The sequence below is a fragment of the Lepidothrix coronata genome, unplaced genomic scaffold, assembly GCF_001604755.1.
Source record: "Lepidothrix coronata isolate B3197 unplaced genomic scaffold, Lepidothrix_coronata-1.0 Scaffold115, whole genome shotgun sequence".
In the NCBI taxonomy this organism is placed as follows: domain Eukaryota; kingdom Metazoa; phylum Chordata; class Aves; order Passeriformes; family Pipridae; genus Lepidothrix; species Lepidothrix coronata.
In genome coordinates this window covers 987,042-1,007,646 of record NW_016690295.1, presented here as the reverse complement: position 1 = coordinate 1,007,646, position 20,605 = coordinate 987,042, and the positions used below count along the sequence as shown (strand labels likewise).

The following is a 20,605-nucleotide window of genomic DNA, read 5'->3' as shown; positions in this document are numbered from 1 at the left end:
TGGGAAAACATGTACCCACATCTGCATCTTATGCTGTGAGCACAAGCTGCACTTGATGGGAAAGAAATGGGATGGAAAGTTTGCCTATAACACCCTCTGGTGAGGCTCTGCCTGATTGTATTGCTCAGTCACAGGCCAGGTTAGAGATACAACTTCATTTCTGACTTCCAGGCTGCATCTTATTTTCTAAATAGGCAGTTCGTATTTTATAGCTTTTTTTTCATTTGCTTTCTCTCTGGAAACCCTTTCCTGTGTCAAAATGAACAAAATTATGCTTTCAGTCCCATTCTTTAGATTCCTAGGATATAATCTTTATTAAAAACCAGAAAAGATAGTCTGGGAAGGTCTGCTCTGATTCTCAGGGGAAATGATCTCTTATGCAGGCAACTGCTTAATAGGGACCATACCAATACCATCTCCAGAACATGGTCACCCCTGGAGATATGCACCAGCTGGACTGTAATTCAGGTATTGTACATAAATTGTGTTTTTCATTCTAAGACACACCTGCTAATTCTTCCATTCTTAGTATGGAAGCAGAGGAGAAGCCTTTGAGTCTGATCCAACCTGATTTGAAAAAAAGTAAAAATCTTTCACTAGTCACTATCTAGAATTATTTCAATGTTCTTTGTACTGCTGATGGTGACCAAAATTTTTTTCAAGACTTGCCTTTCATTTCCATTCTACTTAAAACTGTATTTAAAAAAACATGTTCAATACATCAATGTGTTCTGTATTTATAGCTGTTAACTATGGCATCATTCCAAGTTCTATTTTAGGACAACTTTTGTTTGGTTTCTGTGTGATGCTCTAATTTCTGCCCCCCCCCCTCCTGCAGTGCAATGAGGGCTTCTGTTCCTCTGCTATTGTAAGTCTTATTTTAAGCCTCCTGTCAAAACTCAGAAGATGTATCTTTATCATTTGGGTGATTATCAGACATTGTTGAATGATTGCACCTTTTAATGCTTAGAAGCTAAAGCTGCTCATCAGGCTTTTTGGTGTAAACCTCCTGTTATTGCTCCCCTAAGAAATGATACCTTGCTTCTCCAGTTGTTTCTAGTATTTTGGTGTTTCACTGTGGGGTTGGGTTTTTTTATTTTTCATCTCGGATTTCCCAGCAGATAAAGATGGCATATTTTTATCTAAAATATATTCCAGAAACTTGCTGATGAGGTTTTGGTATGTATATTTGTGCCTTCCCCCAGGGACTATTTTGAGCTGGAGGTTTCCAGATCAAGTTACAGAATAGACTCCAGATGGTCTGAAATCCTTCTTTAGCTAATCTATAGCTAATTAAACATTCAGCACGAACGCCTCTGTTTTTAAAACTGAGCACAGGCCTTCAGAAAAGCAGCATATTGATTTTTTTGAGCTTTACTTTTCATAATTTATATCTTTTGTTTCATTACTTGGTGTTTTTCATTGCTGGTCCTTGCATCTGTTTTGTTGTGTGGCTCAGGGCCTGCTGGGCCCCTTGTATCTTATGCTTCAATCGATAAAGGAAATTAATAATATCTCTGTGGGCTACAGCTCTTTGTTTTTCGAAGTTACTGTGGAGGGGAGCAGAGTAGGGTTGTGCTGTGGCCACACTTGCAGCAATCTCTACTTGCCAATTGATTCTCATGGAACAAGGGGAGGGCAGGTGGATCTGTGCATCATGTGGCAGAAGGTGAAGTAGATTGTGAGAACAGCATTCTTTAGTTTTCATGGGCCTGATTTTGGGTGAAATATAAATGAGCTACCAACACTGAGGGTGTTGGGTTTGTATCTGAGTGCAAACAGCACAGTACAGTTAGTACAGGTGGTATTTCTGGCTACCTGTAGTCAGAGAGACATATCAGGGAATAAACACTTCCCCTCATCTCTAAGGAGAGCAGATTCTGCTCCTTAATGAATAGGGTCAAACTGGGGCTCCCATGAGATTTTTCTGCCACACAGTCAAATCAGGATTAAGTACTGTCCATTATTTATTAAATGGTGGAAGTTATTAAACAGTGAATGTTATTTGTTCCACTCTGGAAGCATTGTTACAGGAATGTTTCCTCACTATTCTAGAGCTGAGGGGTTGCAACCTTGTGAGAATATTTTTACAGTGCAAAAATTGGCAAATAGCAATAAAAGGTTTAAACACTTTTTTTTCTGCTTCTTATGTGCCCAAAGATTGTTCATAGCGCTGTCATTATTGTGAATCCTTGAATAAAGTTTGGCTCAGATTAAGTCTAGTTTTGATTCAATAAAACATTTTCAGGCTTCTGTGCCAGAGTTAAGACTGTGCTTATTAAGTATTTTGCTGATTAGAAGCCAGTGTAGTCTTCAGTTCTTAAGGTAACCTAAATACTCTTGCTACCAAGATTTCTGTTGATGTGTCTAGTACCAGTATGAACTATTCCTGCTGAACCAGTATCAGGTGTTCTGAGAGAGTCAGAAAATGGTACAGAAGGACACTGCCATGTCCAGAAAATCTTTGACACTAAGATAAGTTTGTGACACTGTCACTGATGCTAATGGTGACATCAGCAGAGAGAGACAGGCTAAAATGAAAATAAAGGGGAGGTTTGTCTCTTTTAGAGTGCTGTGTGTCCAGGACATCCAGATAACTTCTAGAAATATCAACAGGACCTACCTTTTTGGAAAAATGCTTAAATACATATTTGATTCTGAACACAATGTTACTGCCAGCTTCCCTGCCTTTCTGAAGTGAGACCAAGAAAACTCCTGTGCATGTCATTGAGACAGGAAGATGCTGTCTTGAAAATATTTTTCCTTTGCTGTTGATAACTGGACGTAAATTGACCACAACAGTCCAAGACATAAAGGTTTTACATTGTTACACGTATTTTTACTCAGTATTCAAGGTCAGATCAATCCCATTTTAAAAAATATTTGTTAATTATTTTTAAAATGCTTTAATATATGGGTAATTATATCCCTTATAAATGTGAAAATCAAGTTGTGGGGGTTTTTTTGTTTGTTTGATAGCACTTTGGTTCTAGAGGCCTATGGGCCACTCTAGGGCCAATAAAAGAAGTTAGGTGCCAACACAGTCTCTTACCGGACCTGATTCCAAGTGTATTAAAGACAGTGGGAGGCCTTCTGGCCTTGGGAGTTCAGAGGCTCCATGCTGTTCTGGGACTTCTTTCAGGTTTGAATGTGAGAATGTGTTTATTTACTGAAAGAAGAGAACTTTGAGAGTAACTGGAGGCAAATTCAGACATATACAGAAATATGTAGTGCTCTGTTTTCAGTGTAACTGAATGCAAGCTGGACTTCATAAGGTTTCTGAACTGTTCAAGTTATGACATTGCAGTTGAGTTACTTTTTAATTAAAAATTTAATGTACTTAGCATCTTAAAACTCATTGGGTGAGATCTGAAAATTTAGCCTGCAGCATGTTTTAGTCACTGATCTCTGGAACAAATTCTGTTGTAAATAAAAGATTGCAGTGATACATTATGAAGGCAGAAAAACTTATTGCCGTGGCACCTCACTACTGAAAGTTAAGTAATCTTTTGTTTTTACTAAAATGGGTTTTTCCCTAGTCAAAGGAAATGTGTGAAGAACCTTCTGTTGGATCACGGAGTACAGTCAGCGAAAGGTTCTCTGGGATATGAAGTGCTGGAAAAGCATTCTGGGTACAAGCCCAAGCAAGGAAGGCTTCTCAGTCAACCTCTGGATGTTAGGAGCCAGTGCCCAGGGTTTGCTGCATCCATGACAAGGTAAGCTTTGAGGAAGAACAGAAACTACAATTTGTTGGGTTAATTCTAATTGTTCAGCTGTTTTGTCTTTGGAAACCAAGAATGGGATTTTAAGGACAGGCAGAAAGGGGAAATTTCTCTTTTGTAATCTATCTTCTTTCCATCATGGCCATACATATCTAGGAAAAACACCATATTCAGTGGATTTATTATCAGAAATTGAAGCCTCTCTGTCTCCAGGTCTCAGAAAGGCCAGACATGAAGTTAGGAGAACTAGAACAGCAGCTGTTAAAATAAGATGGGGAGAGATAAAGTTCTTAAACTGCCTCTGAGAAGTCTGGTTCAATGTCTTGTATTGCTTATCCAGCCCAGACCTAATTTGCTGTTCATATTGATTGTAGAAGTCAATCAGTGTCCTGTATGTCTGTGTACCTGTAATAACTAATTTCTAAATGAAGGCTTGATTTTCTATGTACACCTGCAGGTGTACAAATACACTTTAGGTGTATGGTGATGGCTGATGTCCCAGTTTACAAATGGGAAGTCTCCAGTATTTATTTTTAACCTCTATTATTAAAGGAGAATTACAAGAGATGGGGACAGACTTTTGAGTAGGGCCTGTTAAGGTAGGATGAGGGACAATAGTTTTACATGAAAAGAGGGTAGATTCATACTAGATACATGAAAGAATTAATTTTTTTTTTACAAGAAAGGTGGTGAAACACTGAAACAGGTCTCCCAGGTATGTGGTGGGTGCCCCATCCCTGAAACAGTCAAGATCAGGTTGGGATGGTGTTCTGAGCAACCTGGTCTAGTTGAACATTTCCCTGTTCATTGCAGGGGTGTTGGACTAGATGAGGTTTAAAGGTCCCTTCCAACCCCAACCATTCTATAATTCTCAGGTAAGCCCCTTTGAAGTTATACTTCAAAGTGTGTAGCTGCTGGAAAAGTTGTTTGGCTGTTCCTGCAATGTAAATGCTCAGCAGTAAGTTAAGGACTTTAAGAATTGGGGCATAACTAGTGTGAACCTGTAGGCCTTCCACATGGGAGAAGTTTTACTGTAGTGTGAGTTAGCAGAACATATATCTCCAAAACACAATACATTTGTGCACGAATACCTACAGCTGTAACTCAGGGGAGCTAGGTAAGTGCCTTCAAAAGGAAACAGAAGAAAAGCAAATTCTTGGTGCTAGTGCTTAGGTTAATTTTGCTTTCCAGAAGTCATTGCACTTCATTATCTGAAGTCATCCAGAAGTCATCTGCACTTTATTAAACAGGTGGTCCGTGTTTGCTTCATGGTTGTATTTGTACTATGTTTGTGTGCAGTGAAAAAGCCTTAGTATTAGATTTGCAGTGTGTAATGCTAATAAGTCCTATGAGGAAAAAAATATTATAAGTTCACATCGTGTTGGTTAACATGATTTAGAAGGCAGAAATAGGTCTTGGGAATTACTGGTAAAAATTGCAGACGGGGATGTTTGTTAGTAGAACTTCCCTTCCTGCGGGTATTGAAATATTGGTGGATGGGCTGGGGTATTCCAGTAAATCATACTGAGCCTGAAAGTCAGCAGCTTAGTGCTGTGTGATGTGCTCGCAATGAATCTTGTCATCTGTAAATCCAAGTTCGTTCCTCTAAAGGTCAAAACTGCCAGGACTCATTGGTGCACCTGGTATTAACTTTCATTATTTCCATTGGCATTGAAAGAGGATACAAATCATGAAGTGTTTCCAAAATTAGATACAGTTTTACAATCTCTCCGAGGTCCTTGAGTCTCTCCTATGAGTCATTTCTTTTTGTGTGCGTTTCTGTTCACATTACTACAAATAGAGCTTGTACTTATATCCCGTTCCTGATAAGATTTAGAAACTGAGTTAGGCAGAAAGAGTGTATTTCAGGCTGGGCACCTTCATCATCTTAGCCCTGTTGCTGGGGGACGAGTGGTTTTTCAGAACTCTCTCTGACAGACCAAGTGCTTCTTATCACAGTGGGGCTGAGCTGTTTTAGCTTAACTGTAACTTCAACCCAGCGATTAAAATTGTGTCCTCCTCACTAAGCAGAAAAAGGCTTAATAACAGAGGAGTTTAAAACATTGTCCAGATACAATGTACGGAAAGAACAGGAATGGTAAAGAAAATGGATGAGGAGTAATTCCTACCTGTCTTTTCTTTTTAATTAAGTTTCTTTAATCATGGTGGGGAAGTCTCTACCCCGTACCATCCCACACTGCTGTTTGTGGGAACAATCCCACCCCCATCCGTGACACTTGTACAACCAGTGTCTTCACTGAGCGTGTAGATGTGAGCACTCTAACCAAAGGCATTTGAGCCACAGTTATCACCTGGGACATGTGTTGTCTGTGAGAAGTTTTTAAAAATGATGGGTTTACTGCTCTGAGCAGGAGTGATAAGAGCTAGCTGCTGCCAGAGTGATGGAGTTTAAAGGCTGAAACTGAGGAGGCTCCATAATGGCTTTTCTCCTCTCCAGTTCTAATCATCAGTACATTTCACTCTTATAAATGAAGTTAGATTGCCACTGAAAATCCTAACTTTTTTTTCTACTTCAGTAGATTTCAACTTTTAATATGGTTTCTACAATTATTAAACACCAAAAGACAAAGTTTACCTCTTCATGTAAATCCTGATGTAGTATCTGGTGTGGCACGTGCTGCTTCTAAAATCATCACTTTTGTCACTCGTGTGTGGATAGCAACTAATAGATAATGAATGTATTGGTTTAGTTGATAAGTTAATTTTAATAATTATTAATTTAAAGCTTGGTGATTCTATAAGAAGTAAAAGGGTCATCACCAGTGTTGTTCTGCAAATCCATGGGATATTAACCTGCAAAGAATTTTTGATAAAGAAATAATTTCCTTTGCACACCACCCACAGGATTTTGTGGTATATTCTGATTTGTTTGTGGGGTTTTGAATTATACTGGGCAAAATTAGATGTACACAGTGGTCTTCATAATATTGCTGGTCTAACAAGGCAGAAGCACGCTCTGTTGTTGATGCATGGAAACATATTGCTGTTCTGTATTTTCAGGTAATACTTAGATGATCATAGAATTGTTTCATAGAATGCTTTGGGTTGGAAGGGACCTTAAATATCATCTGGTTCTAACCCTCCTGCCATGTGCAGGGATACCTTCCCTGATACCAGGTTGTTCAATGCCCCATCCAACCTGGCCTTGAACACTTCCAGGGATGGGGCAGCCACAGCTTCTCTGGGTAATCTGTTCCAGTGCCTCACCACCCTCACAGCAAAGAATTTCTTCACAATATCTAATCCAGTGCTGCCCTCTTTCAGTTTAAAGCCATCCCCTCTTGTCCTATCACTTACCTGCCCTTGTCAAAAGCCCTCTCCAGCACTCTAGCAGCCCCTTTAGGTACTGGAAGGTGGTACAAGGTTTCCCTGGAGCCTTCTGTTCTCCAGGCTGAGCAACCCCAACTCATGGTGATGGTGTGTGGTGGGCTGCCACACACCAAATATACATGTATTTGGGGCTTGTGGTAAACATCAGGGAAATGCTGCTGTAGAGGATGTGAATAGCAGATTGTGAGTGGGTTTTCCTGTATGTAGCACCTATGACCATACAAATCTGAAAGATGCATAAAATATTCTTGTGAAGTTTATAGGGCAGGAAGCTGATCAATATTTGAAGTATTCATATAACCATTAGAATTAGGTTTGTTTTCTCTGGGTTGTCTTAAATGTAGAAGCAACAGTTCTGATGTTTCTAGGAACTGTAACTCTATGTTGTGTACTTAGAACAACAGTGCAGTAAATGAACAGTAAGCCCAAAAGATTTTTCATGTAAATGGATATGGACATGCTATTATAACCAGAGTATGGGCTGTGGTTGTACAGGATCTCTGAGGCAGATGTTCTCCCCTGAGTGTACTTAGTGTGTAGTACCCTTAAATAACAGTATAGCTTCAGCTTCTCCAGAAATGGCAAAAATACAGTAATTTCACTCACTCTGTTGAAGACTGGAGAAAAAGCATGTCTACTTCTACCAACAGTATCCCTTTTGCATTTTTTAAGAAGAAACTCATCAAACCCAAGTGCTGTCTTTTTATGGTAGTTTCATATAACTTGATATTAATAACTCTAGCAGTTCCCTATGGGCATTAACACCTATTTAGCTTTTATGAACCAAATAATTGAACATAAAACTCAGCTCAAGTTGCTGAACTTTGCTTGCCTTAAATCTGACTTCACTGATTATCATTGAGCTGAATGTTTTCTGCTTCCAAGAATGTTAAATTAGTTCTGAGCTTGCCCAAGCGATGCTCACTGGGATGGTCACAGATACGTCAGTCAGAGTTCCTTCTCTTCTTCCTTATTATAGTTAGGAACATGGATCTAAAGTGGTTACCCATGAGTTGGAAAAAGATCATGTCTATTTGCAAAGGTGAGGCTTTACACACAGTACTAGATTGAATCTCGAAGGTTTAGTTTCTGATTTGAGTGAAGTACTGTATGGTTTCATTCTGAATACAGGTTTTTTAAGGAAGAACTTTTCTCAAATTTGATTCTCTCTATTTATGCATTCTAGATCTTCTTTCAGAGATCTGGAAATATTCTGTTCTCTGGAGGGTATTAAACTTCTGTAAGAGCTTTGGGTCACCTGTGTAAGAAGGAAATCTTGACTTGCAGGAAAACCACAAGCAAGTTGTTTCGATAGTCAGTTAACTTTGCATTTTATCTGCAGTCTAAGTGAGCTGAGCCTTGTCCCTGAACATCTCTTGGTGCTTGGCCCACCTCTTTGAACCAGGCTCTTAGGCTTAGCCCATGAACCCTGGGTATGTGTTTGTATATTAAGATCAAATGACCTCTAAAATTTCCATTGGATGAAACAAACAGACTGAGCAACTTTAGCTGGTTGTTTTCCAGGCCTTGGGGAACTCCAAACTGACAATATGCAGAGGTGTATTTATGGAGCACTCAGATCTCCCCCTCTGTAACAGTAATACGTCCTTTTGTATTGTCTCAAGTGCACACTAAGTTAGAGCTATTTAAAAATGTGTTCCAATACTTTATCTTAAAAATCTAAAACCTTGACCGTGTAAAACTTCATAGTTCCAGCTTTGTGGGGTGGATTTTATTCAATGTTTGCTTTGGTTTGTGTTTTCTGTTTTCTAAATCTGTATTATCTTTCTCTTCCCTGCATTTTAGAGTATAAAACAACCCCTGGTATTGGTAATAATCCTGAAGTGAAAGGGGAATTTTTTTTAAGGCAGCTCTAATCTTAAATAGCTAAACAAAGTAGAAAAAAATTGTAATGAAAAATTTACCCTTTAGCTGAGACCTTTTTATACTGAGCTTTAGCCTGAAGCACATTTTTATAGCTGAGTTATAAACCTGTAAAACAATGTTTCTTGTAAAGCAGAGCCAATGATCTATGATAGTTGAAAGCAGACTTTATGATCTAAAACATCCTAGAAATTGTTTGAAATACTTAATGCATACTTTAAACACATAAATTCTATGGTTATATGAAGTTTTGCTGGCTGTTTGATTCTCTAGGGGACGTGTTTTGGGTGACTGATGACTATTTGTTAAGGTCAGCAAAAATTAATTCAGCTCGTAAGAAACATTTCTGGTGAGGGACTCTGAAATCATCTTTAAGAAGCATTATTCTTTAAAACAAAAAGGGAAGTCTCTTATTTAAAATACATGCTAATCACAAGCCATCATCTTACTATCTCATCACAGAAATTTTGGATGTGGAGAGGTCCTTGTCTGTCAAGTAACTCATACTCTCCCTTGTTCATCTGTCTTCTGTTTCAGTGTATCAGTGCTTTGCTAATATAATAGTATTTTTTTATTTAAAAGCTTCTGATATTTTAATCACCGTTAATTAAAAGGTAGCTTGAAATAAACTGAATGCATAAAACAAGTCCTCATTCAGCTTTAGCTTAGACAGCATTCTTCACTTGGGCAGATCATCCACCAAAATAGGTTCAGTTTTGCAGTGCTCAGCTCAAAATCAGGTTAGTTTAAGCTGTGCCCTGCCCTAGGAAAGCTGCTTTACTAATCTATAATGACATTGACTGGCAAAGATTATGAAGCCAAAATCCTTTTGTGTTTTAGATGGGAAAAAAAAAAAAAGGACAGGGAACCTTTCCTCCTACTTGTCTTCCTGAGGCAGAAAGGGACATCGAGGACCTCTCTTTCCACTGAATTCCTTAGATTTGTGCCCCGAGCGAATGAGGGCAGGAGGAGATAGGTGAGCTCCATACCAAAATCCATCTGGGCAATTGCCAGGGGGCCCAGACTGTTTGCTTGTTTGCTGCCAGCCAGTCCTGTTGGCCATCCTCATCCTGCTGACCGAGAGCAGCATTCCCTGTTCAGAGCATGGCTTGGAACACGGGGGGTGCAAGCCTGTGCTGACCCCCATGCTATAGCCCCTCATCGGGGGTTATTCAGGATGAACAGGCCTTAAATTCTACATTTTGGCTTAATACTGTTGTTCTTATGAAAGGTTACTCAGAGACAGCTGCGTGAGGCAGGAGAGGGAGAGGTGTGGGCAGCATTGGTACAGCTTTCTTTCCTTAGTAAATGCTATCCCAAGAGAGATGATTTCAGTGTATTCATAACAGGCAGGGATTCGGGCTAAGTTGGTGACAAGGAAGGGAATGATATTGTCAGTTGCTTTTAATAAAGCTTTTCTTCAGTGCTAGATTAGAGATATGAAACCATAAATGAGATTGTCGACTGGCAGGGCTTTGCCTGCAAATGCAATATTATTAAGGTGAGCTTTCAGTGACATTCTCTACCTCAGGCTACTGGCAGATTAAGCAAGTCATTTCTATTGCTATTGACACTGATGCAGTATTGTTTCTTTCTCATATCTTCTATATACCTTGTCAGTAAAAACTGTGATAATTCCTTTCACAGAGGTGGTTCTCTGAGGCACTGGAGGGTGGTGAGTCACTTTTCTTGCTCACAGCAGAGTGGGCACTCGTGGCTCAACAAGTCCAGGACCAGGGTATTGCTGATGTTCTGCACTGATGACATGAAGGGCTATTACAGGCTCCTGCTTGGGATGTACATAGCTGAAACAATAGGGAATAGCAGGCAAAAATCACTCTTCCCATCTACATTCTTTACATTCAAGGTATTAGTTAAACGGCCACAAGCTTGTGGATTTTGTTTTGAAAATGCTCTTTTTCCCTCTTTGTTGTATATGAAGACAAGCTTAAACAAGACTTTTAAGCATTTTTTAAAACGTTTTAGCAAGTATTAGGGGAAAAATGGGATCTTCACACAATCAATGCCAAGGAATATTCTCTGGAAATTAAATAGAAAGGACTCGTATGCAAAATCCCTAGCTCTAGCAATTGAAAGGGACCTTAGAGAGAGGAAACAGCTTAAGATATATCCTTGCCCTTGGCTGTTTTATCATTATCTCATGTAATGGCTCACACCAGCCCTAATTCTAGCCTTGACATGAGGAACATATGTCTGTTTAAGAAGAGTAATAGTCTAAGGCTGAGATGCGGATGTAGCTGGAGCTACTGCTGTTTCCCAGGGCCTGGAAAGGGGTTCTGAGAAGCAAAACTATGAGCTGGGGCTAACTAAGCCTGTACCAGTGTTTAGGAGGAAGCACAGCCTCACCCACAGCCTGAGGAACACAAAGGGGGTTTCAGAATCACTTTCCTCCTCTTTGGTTTTGGTCCTGAGCACCTCATTTGGAATACAAACAATTTCTTATCCAATTTTAACTGCAAAACAAATTGCTTTTATTGACAGATGAAAATTAATTTTGCAGATTTCTAGTGGCGTAAAGAGTTTTCAGGATGGATAATATGGATGCATAAATACATTACTTTTGTGCTTTTTTAAAAGACTTCTAGTTTTCTCTGTGTTCCACTCTGCTGCAGTTGCTGCAGTCCTCAGACAAAACTTGGGAGAATGAATCTGTTGTAATGTGACATGACAGGCCTGTGACATCTGTATTTGAGCATTATTCTCCAGAAATGAGAGAGTGCATTAAAGAACCTTTGTTCATGGGGTACCTATCACTCCCTGACAGTCTCCCTGTTAGTTCATAAAGAGACTGTTAGGGATGGTGATGAACCATGCTCGTCCCTTTACTAGCATAACAGCAATTATTAACTCTAATAAATGTATTATTATGTGGCCATTAGATATCAGTTATAAAACTGCTTAATGTCTCCGTGATTACTTGTAAATGGATTTGGAAAGGAACTAAATTGGTTATTTATTGACCATACTGAACAGCATTATTTATTGACTTGGCTCAGTAAGTCTGGTTTTTCGAGCTAAAATGAGATTCCAAGTTTGTAATGATCTAACCAGGGTGTAAATCGATTCAGGAAAATTACATTTTTCTCAAAAACTTCTAAATTTAATGGTAAATAGGATTCTAGAATGAGCTGAGTTTCTCTTTCCTTTTAAGTTCATTAACTAATTACTTTTAAATGTGCTCCTGAGACAAAAATCTGAGAAAGTAGAGAATTTAATATTAGTTACACTGAGATGGTGCTTCCAAGCAGCACATGGCCCTGTGAGTCAGCAGCAGACAGACTGCAGTGCTGTAGCACTTTTGTCTGGGCTCTCTTGCTTGGCAGATCAGTTGCTGTACCAATACTTCAAAATTTGCTGCTACAATACTTTAAAAGACTGAAGCGAGTAAATAAGTTTAATTTCATGGGATGTAGCCTTCTCACTGAAGTTGATCCTATTTATCTCCGCTATGTAAAAACTAATTTTAGGCTGATTATTTTATAGAAAAGAAAGGCTGAGGGTACAGCCTGCTTATTGAATTCCAACGAAGAAAGGCAGGGCAAGAAAAATACTGAGGCAAAGTCAGCAAGTGCCAGAGTGCAGTGTTTGCTCCTTCAGTAATATTTAATGCATGTTAAACATTTAATCCAATAGACAGACATTGCACATGGATATGTTCCTAAACTATCAGTAGAAGAAAGAAAGAGGTGTTTTAGCACTGCTGAAATACAGTGAATTGCTTTCAAATACAGAAGACTGCTGACTCTCATGGACGTAATAGGGACTTGGGAAGCTCTTGCATTTGGGGAATGTTGCGGTTTTGTTCACTAGTAAAAACAAGTTCTTGTGAGGTAGATCAGTATTATTTGACTGGTATTTCTGGTGAGTACAGAGCTCAGACTTCTAGTTAAATCTTGTTAAAAAAGATTAGTTAAATCTTGTCTAAAAAATATCTACAGGTCGTGGTAGGAGGGACAGAGAGTTGACACCAGTGGAAAGACCCCACTGGACACAGCTGAGCATATTAACGACCTCCAAGAGGTCAGGGGACATGCCAAAGCTAATGAAGGTCAGTATGTAAAAGGCATTGAAGAATTTGAGCGTGCTGTTGGATGTGATGTGCTGGCAGGGTGAAGCCACTTCTCCCTCACAACTCTTCCCTGCTTTTTTTGTTTTGTCCCCTTGCTCCTGCCTTGCAGCAGGAGATGGGGCAAAGGCCGTACTGTGGTGAGTTCTTGACACTCTCAACAGACACAGCCAGAACAATCACTGCTTTTGAAACAAAAGCAACCACAAGAACAAAAGACCAATGTTAGGAGGCCAATCCCATGTGATTGGTGTCTTTTTATCTCCCCTGGGCTGCAGACAAGGTTGCAGAAGATGTACCTGACTTGTTTCTAAAGCCACAGCTCCTGGGGAAGGATTTGAAGGCCTACAGAGATATTGCTGAATTTCTATGAGTATTTGACCTTTTGCTTGCCGAATTTACCAGTATTTAGTGAAAGATGGAATAGAAGTCTGCTGTTCCAGTTGTAGAAATGGTAGATGTAGAAATTCAGACGTAGAAATGGTTCGAGATTTTTCAACTAAGTGCCTTTTCTTTTCAATTAAAGTCTAAACATTTTACACAACAGAATTAGTTTCAACCACAGAAAAGAAATTCTTATTTTTAACAATGTTTCTGTTGAAATCCACCCCCTACCATCTTGAGTGAAAACCTACTATTATTTGCAATAAAAAACCTGTATTTGTCTCAGTGTTGAAGCAAACCTGGAGGGAAAAAAAAGGCATCAAACCCAAGATTAATGTTTTCAGGTAATTGGAACAGAATGTTTGTCTAAAATTGAACTCTCTCCACATCAGCTTCTATCTTCAAAATGCTTTCACTTGTCCAATTTTAATAACTCTTAAAAATATAATCTCAAATGCTTAGATCATGGCTGAAGTTTTGAGCTTTTTCTTATAAACTGGTTCTGGTGTTACAAAAATGTGATTAATCATGAGTGAGAAATGGATTTTTAATTAGGGAACCTTTACTATCTTACAGATGTTTCCAGGCTTAGGGCTGTGTGCAGCTGGCAGGCTGCTGGGTGACATCTATCCTTTTCCAAGCAGCTTGCTTTCTCCATTTCACAGTGGACAAGAGTTAACTAGCAAATGTCCTGTTAAATTTGCAAGAATGGGAAGAAGGAAGGAGAAACTCTAGACAGAAATAGCATGATATGCCAGTAACAGTCTTACAAATAAAAAAGGCAGGTAGTATGACAGTTAGGAATTTAGAAGGAGTGAGAAAAGTACTCAATGAATCTGTTGGGAATTGTACACATTACCAGCACTTTACATTTTGTACAAACAATTATAGGCATTAGGAAATTTCTGAATTCTGTCAATAAGAAGCACTAAATGATTGCAAAGAATTTTGGTTTTGCTTCATGGCTGGAGGTTCCTTTCTTGTTTTAGTGTATTGTAGTGCTGTTTTATCTCCTTTACACTGGCTTCTTTCTGTTTTAAATTGACCAAAATGTAATAAAAAACACGTGGGTGCTCCCTCCAAATGAAAGCAACAGCATCCAACAGTGATGTTATAAGGCTCTGTCACCAGAATTCAAGGACTGTGTCACTGTAGCTAGAAATCATAGTGGTCAGATTTCCTGTGGGCTGCTACAGTGGGCTGGTGACAGGAAAATGTAACATATGCTGTATTTCACAAGTCCTTATATTTCCAATTCTGCATCAGAGCTTGTTGCCTATTATTTGCTTGTAGTTCACTGTTCAGGCTTGAGGAACATTTTTCTCAATTTATAGCTCTATTAAACTGATAAATCAATCACTTGTGTGAGGGGAGGCAGTTTGCTGACATTTGCTTTGCCAACATACTGCCACCCACAACAGTATTCACAGCTCCTCAAGGATATGGTAAGAGAGAGGAAGCTTTCCCTGTAACTTAATTTTTAAAGCATAAAACCTGTTTCTGGTGCTCTGAGCAACTTCAATGAGAATATTTTTGAAGAGCTGTCATCTGCCAATCCAGTATTAAACTTGATTTGTTTTTACATTGCTGTTTAGCAAGATAGCTGCACTATAGTTCAAGAGGTAAAAGGCGTCATTTAAAAAAGGACCACATTAGGCTTTTAAAATTCTAATTACCAGAAGGGGAGAAATCAGACCAAATATTTTGGAGAGCTACACAGAGTATTTTTTGCCAGTGTTTAAATTGTCCAACCACCTCCTCTGTGATTTGTATGTCTTTCTTTGAGTGTATGCTTACTTCTGAAACAAAAGTGTGAAGGCAATTCGTTTTAGAATTGGTGCATAAGTTGCTTTACTATATAACCATTGGTTTAAGTAGTGGTAGACTTTTTTTTTCTTAAACCACACAGTAGTGAGGTTACCTGAACCCAGTAGGTACAGTTCACTGTACTGTGCAGGAGAGTTCCAACTTCAAGTTATGAGTTGCAGAGCAACAGTGCCAGTATCTGAGGAGTGCAGAAGAGTGTCTGTGGGAAAGCAAAGTTCTTGTTGGAGCTTGTTTTCTAGCAGTGGACAGTACTGATACAGCAAAGGAAAGGTTCCTTCTTCTTATCTTAAACTGAGTAAACACAGTCAGATCCCTTCTTTAACACAAATAATTTTGCGTAGTTAAGTAGAAAGAATCATATACACTGTGCTAAGGCTTGTAGTCTTTTCTTTAGACAATATAGGTAGCTTTGGGGTTGAATTTTATTATTCTGAGCTAGTAGTTTTGTCAAAATCAGCTTACTAATACATATTTCCTCTTAGATAGGATGATGAATTTATACAAGCTTTATTGAAGTTATTCTTCTTTTGCATGGGTGTAATTGATGGGAGACCTGGCTGAGTGTCTTGAAAGAGAGAATGTAAAAACACAAAATGAAGAAGCATGTACTCCGTCAACAAGATTCCTCATATAAATAAGTTTGTGCTAATGTTATTTTTCATCATTTATCATAATGTCAGGATGAATCCTTTCATGCCTACATAAGATTTAAATAAAATTAGTAAGAACTTTTGCATAACTTCTGCAGTAACACTGAAGGGAACAAATGGATGTAATGTGCATAATTATTTTCCTGTGATTGCAGTGAGAAACTTCATTGTTGGTCTTTTATTTGCATTTGACATATGATTGTCTTCTCTAATGTTTTCCTGTGCCATTCTCCTGGTGTTCTGCATTGGACAAAGCTGCATCTTTAGGTAAGTGCTGTTTTCAGCAGTGCAATTAGGATATTGCAGAGGGCAAGCAGGAACATTTCCTGGTCTCCTGGTAGGTTGGGTTGTGCCAGTATTGTAGGTTATAAAGCACGTGAGACTGCTTGGAGCAGTGACTGCAGTGTCCTTGTCCAGGCAGCCATTCAAAACATTGGGATGGTGCCTGTTTGTTCTTTGTATTATAAAAGTAGATTCTAACAAAATTTAGCTTGTTTGAGATGTTTTCTATATGTCCACACTGATGAATGAGGCAAGACTGAAGAGAAGAAAAACCCCTCAGAAAGGAAAATTCAAGTCTAGGTGCAATAAAGCGATGTTTTGTGCTCCTATGCTTGTTAACAAGCCTTGCTTGACTTTCAGATCCAATTTGGTCTTGTAGTCCTTGTTTACAGGAAAACTTTCAGAGATAGCAGTAAGATTCTTGGCGCTTTTGAAAATCAGGAGCATAAATAACAGTTGTCTAAGTTAGAGTAGCCAGCTATGAGCAATCTAAGAGCCTGTACTGTGTCATAATATTCTGAAGTATTATTCTAAAGCACAGGAAGAGCTATGGATGTCATCTGTGTGGATTTTTGTAAGGGCTTTGCACAGTCCCTCCATGATATCCTTTTCTCTAAATTGGAGAGATATGGATTTGATGGGTGGACTGTTGTGTTGGGTGAGGAATTGGTTGGATGAATGCATCCAGAGGGGAGTGGTCAGTGATTCAATGTCCAGATCAGTGGAGGTCAGTGACAAGAGGTGTCTGTGCTGGAACCAGTGCTGTTAAATATCTTCATCAATGACATAGACAGTGGGATCAAGTGCACCCTCAGCAAGTTTGTAGACTACACCGAGCTGAGTGGTGCAGTTGAACTCTCTGAGGGATAGAATGCCATTTGGAGGGACCTGGACAAGATCTTCAGCACAGGAAAGACATGGAGTAGGTCCAGAGGAAGGCCACAAGGACTGGAGCATGTCTCCTATGAGGAAAGGCTGAGAGAGCTGGGCTTGTTCAGCCTGGAGCAGAGAAGTTTCTTGGTAAACCTTTTTACAGCTTTCAGTACTTATAGGGTGCTCATAAGAACAATAGGGACAGACTTTTCACTAGGACCTATAGCAACATGATGAGGGAAATTTTGAACAGTGAGGGTGGGGAAACACTGGCACAGGTTGCCTAGAGAGGTGGTGGATGCCCCTTCCCTGTAAACACTCAAGGCCAAGTTGGGCAGGGCTCTGAGCAACCTGGTCTAGTTGAAGACATTCCTGCTCATTTCAGGGGGCTTGGACTAGCTGAGCTTTAAAGGTCCCTTCCAACCCAGACTATTCTACAGTTCAATGATTATGAATTCTGAATGTCTCATTTCACTACATCAAAATGCATCTTTAGAGAGAGTTGTTTTTAAACCCCCTTGTGTTCTGCCTCTTCACTCAGCTGCTCTGTTACTGTCTGTCCTAAACTGACTCTCTGTGCACTGTGAATTATATAATTGTTCCTCTTCACTGAATATCAAACATAAGAAACCCTATTCTACTATTTTTTTAAAAATCTGCCAGGTTCTCATGTGCATTTGCAACCACATCAAGGACATCACCAGTGAAAAACTGTCAGCAGACCATGGTGTGTGAAGACCTGTATGAGCTGCATCTTTTGACATCTATTCTGCAGTTAAAAATCTTTTACTTTCCTGACATTACCAGAGATACCGTTTCCACAGGTAAGAACTTAACACTGTCCAATAACAAGTCCTCAATTTATATATTATTTGCTCTGATGAAATATTTAGGCACTGGTGACCCACCTTTTTCATGTAACCTCCAGGGCTGAAAGAATTTAGGCTCAACTACTTCATTTCTGCTGCTGTGTTTGTGCTGGCCTGAGCTTTTGTGCTTCCCATAGCAGCTGTGCAGAGTAATTAACAATTTGAAAAATAAGTTGAGAAATTTGGATGTTCATTTGGCTTGAGCTCACCTCCCAGGCTTGTGAATACTGGAGATTACACAGAGAAGATGATAGGATCGAGTGGCTGGGCTCAAGGCAAAAGGCCTTGATGGGATCTTGCTTGTGGAAATTGTGTCTTGGTGACAGGAAAAATATGATGTTTGTCTGGGCAAAGAAAGATACTGGGAAGAAATATGTGAAACTGCCCAGCATACTGAATATCAATGCTTCTTTGTGTCACTCAGAGTTTTGGGATAGAGAGGATGCAAACCATGCTTGGATATGCAAGAGCTCTGAATCTGGATAGACAGACTTAATTTTGAGAGAGCGAGAGTTGCTTATTGAGGATAAAATGGATATTGCAGAAGGACTGAAAGCTTCACCAAAACTTTCAGCTTATTAAAGTCTAAGACATTAATTTCATTCTTTGAATCAATATATATATCTCCCAGAAAATTCTTCCTCTATGATGTATGGGTGTGATGTTGAAGTCAAAGCACACATGCTGTCTGCAGGCCATACAGAGGGAAGAGATGACAGACTCATCAAACCACTTGTTTTATTAAATGTGTGGTGCCTGAAGGGAAGGGGCCCACATTATGATTATTTTAATTTTTATGGATCAGTAAGTATGTTTCCCTGTTGCACAACAAGCACTTCAAAACCAGTCAGTCTTCCTGCACTGCAGGCTTCATATTCCCCATTGCTTAACACACCCAGCACTGCTGGCAGTTACCACCCTGGAAAAAGCCACTTTTCACATACTTTGTCAGATTGCAGCTCATACATGGATTAAAGCACACATAATCCCTTAAACACCCAAAGAACTTTCTGGTAAAACTTTTTAAAAGTATCCCTGGCCCACAAATGCAAACTGTGGCATTAAGACAGAGAGTTGTTTTCAAAGTTATAAATATCTTAGTTCTTATTGCTGTCACGGAATCTGTGGCATAATCCTACGAGGAGTAATGTGCTTGTCATGCCAGACAGTACAATTAATGTTTTGTTTACCCTTTCCCCATTTTGATTCTCAGTTTGTATCAATGCCAGCTCGAGGAGTGATGGAGGCTTTTTGACATTTCTCTGACATGAAGTTGAGACCGCTCTCTCTCACCTGTCTCAGAACACTTTCTGCAGCTCTGACTTACCTGTTTTCACTTATTGTGTCTGACTGCTATGGAAATCCTTTTTATGTTGCAGCACATACTCTAAAGCACAGATTGTACAGATCTGGATCATGAATTTATTCATTCCTTGTCTTCATCTAGCCCATGAAAGTCACCATGTGACTAAGCAGCTCTGGGAAGTGACTGGACACTTTCAAATGGTACCTTCCTGTTGAGCAGGATGATTTTTACCACCCACCTTTCACATTGTAAATATGTAACTGTATACAGTTTGGTGAATAACTCCACAAGTCAAAATAAAGAGACCCACCAGATGACCCGCCTGGTGGATGAGGGGAAGGCTGTGGATGTGTCTACCTGGACTTCAGCAAGGCCTTTGACACCGTCTCCCACAGCATTCTCCTGAAAAAGCTGCAGCCCACGGCTTGGACAGGGGCACTCTGTGCTGGGTTAGGAACTGGCTGGAGGGCCGGGCCCAGAGAGTGCTGGGGAACGGGGCTGCATCCAGTTGGCAGCACCAACAACTAGTGGTGTCCCCCAGGGATCAGTGTTGGGCCCAGTTCTGTTTAATATCTTTATTGATGATTTAGATGAGGGGATTGAGTCCACCATCAGCAAATTTGCAGATGACACCAAGTTGGGGGGGATTGTCGATCAGCTGGAAGGCAGGAGGGCTCTGCAGAGGGACCTGGATAGGTTGGAGAGTTGGGCTGATTCCAACGGGATGAGGTTCAACAAGGCCAAGTGCCAGGTCCTGCACTTTGGCCACAACAACCCCCTGCAGCGCTACAGGCTGGGGACAGAGTGGCTGGAGAGCAACCAGACAGAGAGGGACCTGAGAGTTTGGATTGACAGGAAGCTGAACATGAGCCAGCAGTGTGCCCAGGTGGCCAAGAAGGCCAATGGCATCCTGGCCTGGATCAGGAACAGTGTGGCCAACAGGTCCAAGGAAGTGATTCTTCCCCTGTACTCAGGGCTGGTGAGGCCACACCTGGAGTCCTGTGTCCAGTTCTGGGCCCCTCAGCTCAGGAAGGACATGGAGGTGCTGGAGCAGGTCCAGAGGAAGGCAACTAGACTGGTGAAGGGACTCAAGCACAAGTCCTATGAGGAGAGGCTGAGGGAGCTGGGGCTGTTCAGCCTGGAGAAGAGGAGGCTTAGGGGAGACCTCATCACTCTCTACAACTCCCTGACAGGAGGTTGTAGCCAGGTGGGGGTTGGTCTCTTTTCCCAGGCAACTATCAGCAAGACAAGAGGGCATGGTCTCAAGTTGTGCCAGGGGAGGTTTAGGTTAGATATTGGGAAGAATTTCTTTACAGAGAGGGTGGTCAGACATTGAAATGGGCTGCCCAGGGAAGCGGTGGATTCTCTGT

General features: G+C 40.2%; 1 long non-coding RNA gene across 2 annotated transcripts in view; it reads left to right on the top strand.

The window, feature by feature from the left end:
• Positions 1-17,872, top strand: part of LOC108502250 — a 52,481-nt gene extending 34,609 nt beyond the window's left edge. Inside the window, exons 7-8 of one of the 2 annotated variants that reach the window (XR_001876395.1) lie at positions 3,540-3,716; positions 17,724-17,872. This is a non-coding gene — a long non-coding RNA (uncharacterized LOC108502250). Of the gene's footprint in view, positions 1-3,539; positions 3,717-16,060; positions 16,167-17,723 lie in introns of those variants that run through there. The other variant, XR_001876394.1, reaches the window with a different exon arrangement.
• The last annotated feature ends 2,733 nt before the right edge of the window (positions 17,873-20,605 follow it).